Source organism: Salvelinus namaycush, chromosome 12, assembly GCF_016432855.1.
Source record: "Salvelinus namaycush isolate Seneca chromosome 12, SaNama_1.0, whole genome shotgun sequence".
Classification (NCBI taxonomy): Eukaryota; Metazoa; Chordata; class Actinopteri; order Salmoniformes; family Salmonidae; genus Salvelinus; species Salvelinus namaycush.
Window position 1 is genome coordinate 30,358,576 of NC_052318.1, and position 11,023 is coordinate 30,369,598.

Here is an 11,023-nt window from a genome sequence, read left to right on the forward strand (position 1 = left end):
TATGGTTCCTTACCTATCCAATTAGCTACTCCAGACAGTAAAATCCCTATCATGCAATATGAAGGTATTAGCCTGATGAACATAGCAACGTATGAACATCAAAACGAGTGAGGGAAAAATTGAAAGTCTGTGTTTCAGCCCAAGAATGATATGTGTCAGATTCCTGAGAGCAGTAGGCTTGTGCCAGTCTTAACATTAAAGGCCCCTTCCATCTGTATATCACATTATAATACCGTCATGATAAATACATCACACATGGTTCTTAAATGCCAGTGTTGTGTTGGAAGAATGAGATTTTGTTCTTAATAAACGGCTCGGGTTTATTAGCTATCACTCTAACATGTTCACGTTACTGAGATAGCATAACACCAATGCTTAGCCAAACTACGGTGGCCCTTCAGGATGACAATACGGTGAGTCACAAGACACACAACAACTCACAGGGGCTATATAACTGTGTGTCTGTGTGTGTGTATGTGTGCGTGTGTGCGTGCGTGCGTGCGTGCGTGCGTGCGTGCGTGCGTGCGTGCGTGCGTGCGTGCGTGTGTGTCTGTGTGTGTGTCCTCAACCCTGCTCAGTAATGTCAATTAGTTAGCCGTTTTCCCACTGGGTTTATTGACTCCTCAGGGTGCAGACTTCTCTGTAGGCCCTCTGTTCAGATCCACTGTGATTACACGGCTCGCTGTTAACCTTTCCCAAAGCACTTAGCTCTCTGTGCCTCTTTCGTCCTCGCTCCCTCTCTTTTCGCCTTGCTCTCTTTCTTCCTCTTCACTCTGTTTTGGTAACACCATTGACTCACGCCTTTAAAAAGACATCGATGTTCTCAATGCATGGAGATTTATGTTCACTTTTTAAGTTTAATCGTAACAGTGTCAAAAAGCAGTATCATAAAACGAGGCAATACATGGTTGTCAGCTTAAGTTAGTTTTGTGTAATGAAAATATTTTTCCATTATAGAAACACCCTTACTGAAAAACCACATTAATTTTACGTGAACACGTGAAGTGTTCCAAAAACAAATGCTTTCATGTGATCATAATGATCTTACAGAGCATTCGGAAAGTATTCAGACCCCTTCCTTTTTTTCACATTTTGTAACGTTACAGACTTATTCTAAAATGGATGAAAGAAATGTTTTTCTGTTAGGGTATTTAGAGGTTAATGCAATTGGAACAAGTATCTAAAGACATCAATTAACATGAATGGTGTCCTTTTATCTAAATCACATGGTATGTTTCGCAACTCCTTCATAACTACTTCTTTTAGTGCTGAGACACTGTCAATAATGACTGCTCTCTATGTCAAGAGTCTTGATCTTCAATATTATGAGAGCATCTGTATTGTATCTATGATGATTGTTGACTGACTTGATTTTGGGGGGAAAGCACCATAGAAATAGAATAACCTGTAATTCTATTTCTCTGGAAAGTACCCATTATATCTACATATTTCTCCACTAAACCAACCTCCATAACCTTCCTTCACCAGTTCCCCTGATCCCCCATCTCACCCATTTTACCAGTTAGTCCTAACTGCCCTGGAGCACCGGCCAGCTGCCTGATTTCAGAAAACAACAAAAGCAGCATTTAACAGCACATACTGCTGGGCCCTATTTACAAAGGGCTGGAGGGTGGGTGGGGAGTGGCTCACAAAAGTCAATTTACAGTATGGGTCAGTACATCTCAAAGCCTTTACTACTCCAGTCAAAATCTTTGTCTCCTTCGTTCACAGCAAGTATCTAGACCATAGGGTACACAAAGGTGATGGTCATTATTATGGTCTTGGCTGACATCAACCCCTAGAGATTTTCACTGCTGTCCATTAAACTCTCCTTTCCCCTGTCGATTACAGGCCAATTCACGCAGAACCAGGGTCATACCAATTCCACTACCATTGCTCTGGCTAAACATTAATCTCTGGAAAATACATAGAAACGTTAACTTTAGCGACAATTAGTTTGTGTTGATTTTTAATGTCTTGGGACTATGGGTGTTCTAAAGCTGCTGTGGTGGTGAAAGGCTGAGCAACAAAACTGCCTGGCCATTCTGTTCACATGTTCTGTCCGCTTCTCTCGGTACTTTGTGTAGAAAGAAAGAGAACAGACAGAATGTGCAACAAGTTGATTTTCTTTTAGCCACTAGTGGTCCTCTCTAAAATGGATACCCACATGACTGGCTACAGCAGCGCGCCGACACCGGCCTCGGGGACGACCCGGAAGGTGAGGCGCAGGGCGATCCGGCCGGGGACGGTGGAACTCCTGCAGCAGTTCAGGGTCCAACACATCCGCCACCGGAACCCAGCCCCTCTCCTCCGGGTCGTACCCTCTCACTCCACGAGGTACTGAAAGCCCCTCGCTTGACGCCTCGAATCCAGGATGGAATGGACGGAGTACGCCGGGGCCCCATCAATGTCAGGTAAACCCTCACCCTCACATAGCCGCTGTCTCCGCTTGCGACAGGGGATACACGTAACTTCTGGGAAGTGCAGCGTCTACCAGGAGATTTATCGCACAATCCCCCCGTCGATGGGGTGGTAATTGAGTTCCCTTCTTTTTACAGAAGGTGAGAGACAAATCGGCATATTCTGGGGGGATGCGCACGGTGGAGACCTGGTCTGGACTTTCCACCATGGTAGCACCAACCGAAACCCCTACACACCTCCCTGAACACTCTCGCGACCACCCCGTGAGAGCCCTCTGTTGCCATGAAATGGTGGGGTCATGACGAGCTAACCAGGGAAGGTTTAGTACCACGGGAAACGCAGGAGACTCAATGAGGAAGAGACTGATTCTCTCCTCGTGACACCCCTGCGTCACCATGGCCAGGGAGATGGTGGCTTCCCTGATTAGCCCGGACCCTAATGGTCAACTATCCAGAGCGTGTACCGGGAAAGGTCTAACCACAGGAATAATGGGGATCCCTAAACTAAGGGCGAGCGCTCTGTCGATAAAATTCCCAGCCGCACCTGAATCGACGAGCGCCTTATGCTGGAAATGCGGGGAAAACTCAGGAAAACAAACAGGTACAAACAGTTGGACAACAGAGGACTCTGGATGAGAGTGGTGCAGACTCACCTGGGGTGACGCCAGAGTGCCCTGCCTGCTGCCTCAACTCCCAGAGGGACCAACCCGGCACCGACCGGCAGTGTGCCCTCTGTGGCCACAGATGGTGCACGTGAAGGCCCCTCCTCAAGCCTCCCTATGCGCAGCCCCTCCCAGCTCCATGGGCACCGGAGCGGGGGTGCTGGAAGATGGAACCGACAGAGCCCTCTGTGGACGTCCGCGGGTGACCAGCAGGTTATCCAACCGGATGGACAGATCCACCAGTTGGTCAAAATTGATGGTGGCATCCCTGCAGGCCAACTCCCGTCGGACGTCCTCGTGCAGGCTGCCTCGGTAGTGGTTGATAAGGGCCATGTCGTTCCATCCTGCTCCGGCGGCCAAGGTCCGGAATTCCAGGGCGAACTCCTGGACGCTCCTTGTCCCCTGCCTCAAGTGGAAGAGCCGTTCCCTACCTTCGGGTGGATGGTCGAAGACGGCCTGGAAGCGGTGGGTGAACTCCTCAAAGTGGTCCAACGCCGTGTCTCCTTCACCCCACACGGCGTTTGCCCACTCCAGAGCTCTCCCCGAGAGGCATGAGACGAGGGCGGACACGCTCTCCCTTCCCGAGGGAGCTGGGTGAACGGGGCCAGGTATAGGTCCAGCTGTAATAGGAACTCCTGGCACCGTGCTGCAGTCCCATCATACTCCCTGGGAAAGGAGAGACGCATGCCACTGGGACTGGATCCAAGAGGGACGGGTAGAGGTAACCCCGGTTGCGCTGGTCGAGGCACTGGAGAGACTTCCTGTCTCTCCCAGCGGTCCATGGTCTGGACAACGCGATCCATCGTGGCACTGAGATGTTGCAGCATTGCCGAGTGTTCCCGGACGCGCTCGTCGACTACTCTGACCGGGGTAAATGCTCCTGCTGACTCCATGGGTGGTGTGAAATTCTGTCAGGTGTGTGCGTACTGGTAGCGAAGTCAGGTGCAGGAGAGCAGAGAGTTGTGAAAAGGCGCACACTTTGAGGCAGGAGAAACCAACAGACGGACGCAACTGTGTCAAAACCTCCAGCCCATAGGCAAAAGTGCAAAACGCGCAAAACAGTCACAATAATATATGTTTAACAATAAACATCTTCGTGAACAACACGGTATAAGCAAACCAGTCTGGCTCGTCAACAATTAACACGTAACACAAACAATTTCACACAAAGGCATGAGGGGGAACAGAGGAATAAATACATACAGTGTGATTGGGGAATGAAAACCAGGTGTGCAGGGAACAAGACGAAACAAATGGATCAATGAAAAATGGAGCGGCGATGGCTAGAAAGCCGGTGACGTCGACCGCCGAACGCCGCCCGAACAAGGAGAGGAGCCGACTTCGGCGGAAGTCGTGACAAATTCGTAGGATTTGTACGTAAATCTGTTCCCTCCATTTAGTACGATATATTACGTTACGTTTGGTTACAATAATAGGGGTTGATAATATCATACGAATTAGAGGACGTATAGTATCATATGTCTTAGTGGCTCTGCAGATCTTACGCAATGCAACGATTCGGAGCGTAACGCAGTATATCGATATAAAATTAATTCTCACAAAAACGGGTGGCTTCTGATGTAGTCCTGCTTATGCTGCTCACAACACAGTTTTGTTCCACTCAAATACTGTAAGGGGATGGAGAATTCCTTGCACAGCCGTGGGGGTAGTGTTGTGTGTGTGTAGGCAATGAATCTGTATTTTACCACCAAACTCGCTTGGTTCATTGATCTGATCTTTAGGCTATGCATCAAAGAACAGTCTATTTTGCATTGATAACAAATATCGCCCTTTGAGCGCATTCCTATGCTTAGACGTTGCTGATGCCTGACAGCTCTTACAATGCCTGGATAGGTATTTAAGTATCAGCTAACCTAATCATATGTTATAGCTATTTGTCAGTCGATGACACAGTTGATGAAATGGCCCACAACCGTTGGTTATTGCGTCGCGATGTAAACATTGGTTGTTGCTTCGCCATGCCTTAGCTGTGGAACGCACCCTTTCTCAATGAGGCTGTATTTTACCACCAAATTCGCTTGGTTGAAATGGAACCAGAAAAAATGTATTTTATTCTTCTTTCTCTTTAGGTCTATTCTATCAATTTAAACTGCTCTAAAAAATAATCACCAGTGTTGCTATAAATCCATAAAAACAAAAGTGATGAAAATGTAAACGCTGTTCCTTGATCTGATCTATAGGCTATGCATCAAAGTAGCATATTTTGTGTTGATACCCAAATATAAACCCAACAACGGTTCAAACAATAAAACAAACAACATTGTAGCCTTATTAGAATCCCCACCAAAAGGTAATTTGTTTAGAAATAATAACTACCCAATTTTAGGATATTTTGAAACCGTAAAAAGAGCTGCTAGCCATGTGGATTTTATCCAGGAGCAAAAATGATGACATTCTATTTTTAGCTGATATGGGAGCGAATACATTCGGGCAGCATATTAAACTGGTATAATGTTGAAGGGTGTGCTTGAAAGGATGCACATAACTCTGCAATGTTGGGTTGTATTGGAGAGAGTATTAGTCTTAAATCATTTTCCACACACGGTCTGTGCCTGTATTTAGTTTTCATGCGAGTGAGGGACGAGAATCCACTCTTACATAGGTATGTGGTTGCAAAGGGTGTCTTAATTAACAACGCGATTTGCCAAGGCAAGAAACTCTGAGCGCAGCCCTATCCAGAAATCTGGCAGTGGCTTCTGATTAAATTACATTTTCACAGAACTGCTTGTTGCAATTTCGATCAGGCTCTCTTGTTCAGATATCGGTAAGTGGACTGGAGGCAGGGCATGAAAGGGATAATGAATCCAGTTGTTTGTGTCGTCCGTTTCGGGAAAGTATCTGCGTAATTGCGCACCCAGCTGGCTCAGGTGCTTCGCTATATCACATTTGACATTGTCGGAAAAGCTTGAGTTCATTTGCACACAAAAAAATCATATGGAAAGACCTGTGTGTTGTCCTTGTTAATGCAGACAGAAAAGAGCTCCAACTTCTTAATCATAGCCTCAATTTTGTACCGCACATTGAATATAGTTGCAGAGATTCCCTGTAAATCTAGATTCAGATCATTCAGGTGAGAAAAAACATCACCTAGATAGGCCAGTCGTGTGAGAAACTCGTCATCATGCAAGCGGTCAGACAAGTGAAAATTATGGTCGGTAAAGAAAACTTTGTGCTCGTCTCTCAATTTAAAAAAAAGTTGTCAATACTTTACCCCTTGATAACCAGCGCACTTCTGTATGTTATAAAAGTGTTCTTCAGGGGCCTTGCTTTAACAAAGTTAACAATTTTCACTGTAGTGTCCAAAACGTCTTTCAAGCTGTCAGGCATTCCCTTGGCAGCAAGAGTCTCTCGGTGAATGCTGCAGTGTACCCAAGTGGTGTCGGGGGCAACTGCTTGCACGCGCGTTACCACTCCACTATGTCTCCCTGTCATGGCTTTTGCGCCATCAGTACAGATACCAACACATCTTGACCACCAAATCGATTTGATGTCACAAAGCCGTCCAGTACTTTAAAAAATATCCTCTCATGTTGTCCTGGCTTCCAGTGGTTTGCAGAAGAGGATGTCTTCCTTAATAAACGTAAATGACATATACCAGGAGCTGTGCCAGGCCCACCACGTCTGTTGACTCATCCAGCTGTAATGCATATAATTCACTGGCTTGTATGCGAAGCAGTAATTGTTTCAAAACATCTCCTGCCATGTCACTGATGCGTCTTGAAACAGTGTTGTTTGATGGAGGAATTGTCTGTATAGTTTTTTGGGCCTTTTCCCACAGCATTGTCCCAGCCATACCCACAGCAGCAGGAATAATGAAGTCCTCCACAATAGTATGGGGCTTGCCTCTCCTAGCCACCCGGGAGCTCACCATATAAAACGCTTCTAGCCCCTTCTTATTAATGGTATCTGTTACCATTCATGTTACCATTAGTAAAAGTACACTGTCTTTGTGTTCAAAGGGTCAAGTGGAGGCCTTGTGAAAGGATGGTGTTTACTATTGCACTCCAAGTCAAGAGTCAACATACAGCCATATACTGTCCATTCACATCACACCCACACACACCAACATGGACTCAGGGGTAGATGTAACATGGTAAATGAAAATCTAGGACATTCAAATTAGTATGATATGTTACGTTGGTATGGTATGTATTCATTTGCAGATGTCCATCATCCATTTCGGATGATATGTTCCGAATTACAATTCATATGATATGTTACGAATTACAGTTCGTATGATATGTTACGAATTACAATATGTATGTTATGTTAAGAATTGCAATTCTTACAATATGTTAGGAATTTGCAATACGTATGATATGTTACGAATTCCAATTTGATGTGAATGTTAGCTGGGTGGCTAATGTTAGCTAGGCTTAGGGTTAAGGGTTAAGGGTAGGGTTAGGAGTTAGGTTAGGGGAAGGGTTATCGTACATGCTAAGTAGTTGCAAAATAGCTAAAGAGTACTAAGTAGTTGCAAAGTTGCTAAAATGCTGAAGTTGTCCAAGGTGAGATTCAAACACGCAACCTTTGTGTTGCTAGACATTTGTGTCATACGCCTACCCATCCACCCGGTCCAACCACCCTCCTTTAGTTTTTGCCCAAAGTAACCTTCTGTCTTATGTAACCATACCAAACGTAACATATACTAATTTGAGTGTCCCGTATTTCCATTTACTATGTTACATCTAGTCTATGAGACCAGCATGCACACAGTCTATGACAGCATGGCTTTAGTGGACTCACTGTTCACTATTCTTTCTCCCAGAACTCTAGCTCTCCACCCGCTACCCTCCTCCAACACCCATTTACCCCCCACACCCATTCCCCATCATGACAGATTGTGTCCATCCTTACTTGCTGGCACTGCTTTTAGAATGCTGACAGATAGGTTCACAGGACGCCCTTTGAAGATTCTAAGTAGATAGTGTCCATTGTTCACTCCTTCTACACTGTGTTTCTATATGCCATATGTACTGTTCTAACACAGCATGAAAACAGGGTTATGTATCCATGACACTGGCTTGTCTGGATTACAGGAAACATTGTGGGTGCGTTCGAGCGGAACACTTTTGTCAAAATGTTGACCAACGTTGGTCACCGCCTTTCAAAGTGTGTTGCATTATGGTATAAAAATTGTCCGACTTGCGACAACATGTCAACTGCATGACCTTTACAACAACCACGTGATCAAAGGTCATGATCTTTCGACTGCAGTTGACTGGACATTTCAACCGTTGCTCCTCACCAACTGCAACTTGAAGTCGGAATCAAAGCATTGTTCGAGACAACCTTCTTCTGTTTTTTTGGAAGCAAAAGGCACTACATGCTCATAAATGGTTGATGTCGCCAACTATCATTGGTTATTATCAATGCAATGTTTACTGTTTTGAGTGGATGACTATTTAGAGTTTAAATAAAACTTTATTCTTACATCCTTAGGATCTAATTACATGTGATCCAAATTTCTAACATAAATAAATGAAATATCCTACTGTACCTATCTAGATGTAATGTTGTGTCCCATGTTATAGTCTACAATTTGTCTTGTATGCAATTTTGCTGTCACCAAAGAAATGCAAATTTGTTGATTGTCTATTAAGTGTGAATAAAATAGAATGCATATTGTAAGCTGCATGTGGGTTATTTTAGGGGATTTCTACACTGGCAATTTTAGAGGCTTAATCTGTGTCCGGGAAATAGACCCTTAATGAGCAGACACATGCTTTGAAAGGCTGGTCATGGCTCACATCAACACCATAATCCCAGACACCCTGGACCCACTCCAATTTGCATACCGCCCTAACAAATCTGCAAATCTGCATGACTCAATCTTTATTGCACTCCACACTGCCCTTTCCCACTTGGACAAAAGGCACCTACAGTATGTGAAAATGCTGTTTATTGACTATAGCTCAGCGTTCAACAATATAGTGCCCTCCAAGCTCATAACTAAGCTAAGGACCATGGGACTGAACACATCCCTCTGCAACTGGATCCTGGACTTCCTGATGGGACATCCCCAGGTGGTGAGGGTAGGCAACAACACATCCGCCACACTGACCCTCAACACGGGTGCCCCTCAGGGGTGCGGGCTTAGTCCCCTCCTCTACTTCCTGTTCACCCATGACTGTGTGGCAGTGCACAACTCCAACACCATCAGCGATGACGATGAGACAGCCTATAGGGAGGAAGTTAGAGACCAGGTAGTGTGGTGCCAGGACATCAACTTCTCCCTCAACATCAGCAAGACAATGGAGCTGATCGTGGACTACAGGAAACGGAAGGCCAAGCAATCATCATTGACAGGGCGGTAGTGGATGGGGGTAGAGAGTTTCAAGTTCCTCGATGTCCACATCACTAAGGATCTATCATTGTCCAAACACACCAACACAGTCGTGGAGAGGGCACGAAAACGCATCTCCCCCTCAAGACGCTGAAAAGATTTGGCATGGGTCCTCAGGTCCTCAAAAAGTTGTACACCAGCCCCATTGAGAGTATCTTGACTGGCTGCATCACTGCTTGGTATGGCAACTGCTTGGCATCCGACCACAAGGCGCCGCAGAGGGTAGTGTGTACAGCCCAGTACATCACTGGGGCTGAGCTCCCTGCCATCCAGAACCTCTATACCAGGTAGTGTCAGAGGAAGGCCCTAAAAATTGTCAAAGATTCCAGCCACATAGACTGTCCTCTCTGCTACCACAAGAAATTCACGCAGTCTATAGTGATGATGACATGCAATCAATTACCATACAGGAATAATCTTTGTGGACTCCATTTAATCACATCTGTTATAATTCCATGTTGCACAATCACAAATAATAATGAGGAAGGTACAAGAAATGAAGTAATGGCAAGTAACAGGGGAGGTTAGCATTTTTTGGTGGGTATGATATTTGTGCGTCTGTAACTTTCTCACTCATCATTATTGACGATTCATTCAGGACTATCCGTAATCATGGTAGCATCCACATTAATGTACATGTTTAGAAGTGTTTAGAAACATATGCTATTCTTTTTTACAATGTAAATGATTCCAAAGTGACACAATACATTATTTACTATTCATTTCTACTGGGCACTAAATAATCTGAAACACAACCAAAACAAACAGCAAATGCATCCAACAAATTTGTAGTGTCACAAGCTTGATGCAATCATTGCATGTTAGGAATATGGGACAAAATACTAAACTTTTGACTACTTTAATACACATATACAGTACCAGTCAAAAGTTTGGACACACCTAGTCATTCAAGGGTTTTTCTTAATTTTTTACTATTTTCTACATTGTAGAATAATAGTGAAGACATCAAAACTATGAAATAACACATATGGAATCATGTGGTAACCAAAAAAGTCTTAAACAAATATTTTATATTTCAGACACTTCAATGTATCCACCCCTTGCCTTGTTGATAGCTTTGCTGTCATTCCTAAACGGTTGACCCGATATGGATGAAAATAACCTCAAATTAAAGCTGACAGTCTGCACTTTAACCTCATCGCCATATAATTTCAAATTTAAAGTGCTGTAGTACAGAGCCAAAAGAAGACTAAATGCTTCACTGTGCCAATAATTACGGAGGGCTCTGTATGTTCTCATTCTAGTAGCCTGTGCACTCACTACCTGCTAATATTTTGAGAAAACCATCACAAAAATACAAAACAAGTCCTGTGAATGTTAGAAAGAGCTTGGCATGGTATCTTATTTCCTTATCATCAAAATATTAATTCCTTAGAACATGTTGATCATGTTTAGCTTTGTGTAGAAGTGTAATTTTGATAACATTAACTTTATCGACAATAACAAAGGTGATTGCCATGTCTCCCATTGTAACGTTTTCTAGAAACAGCAGAAGTTGTCTGACTTGCTGTCGGTGCATTTGTACCTCCCCCGACTTTACTCGTCAACTTCCG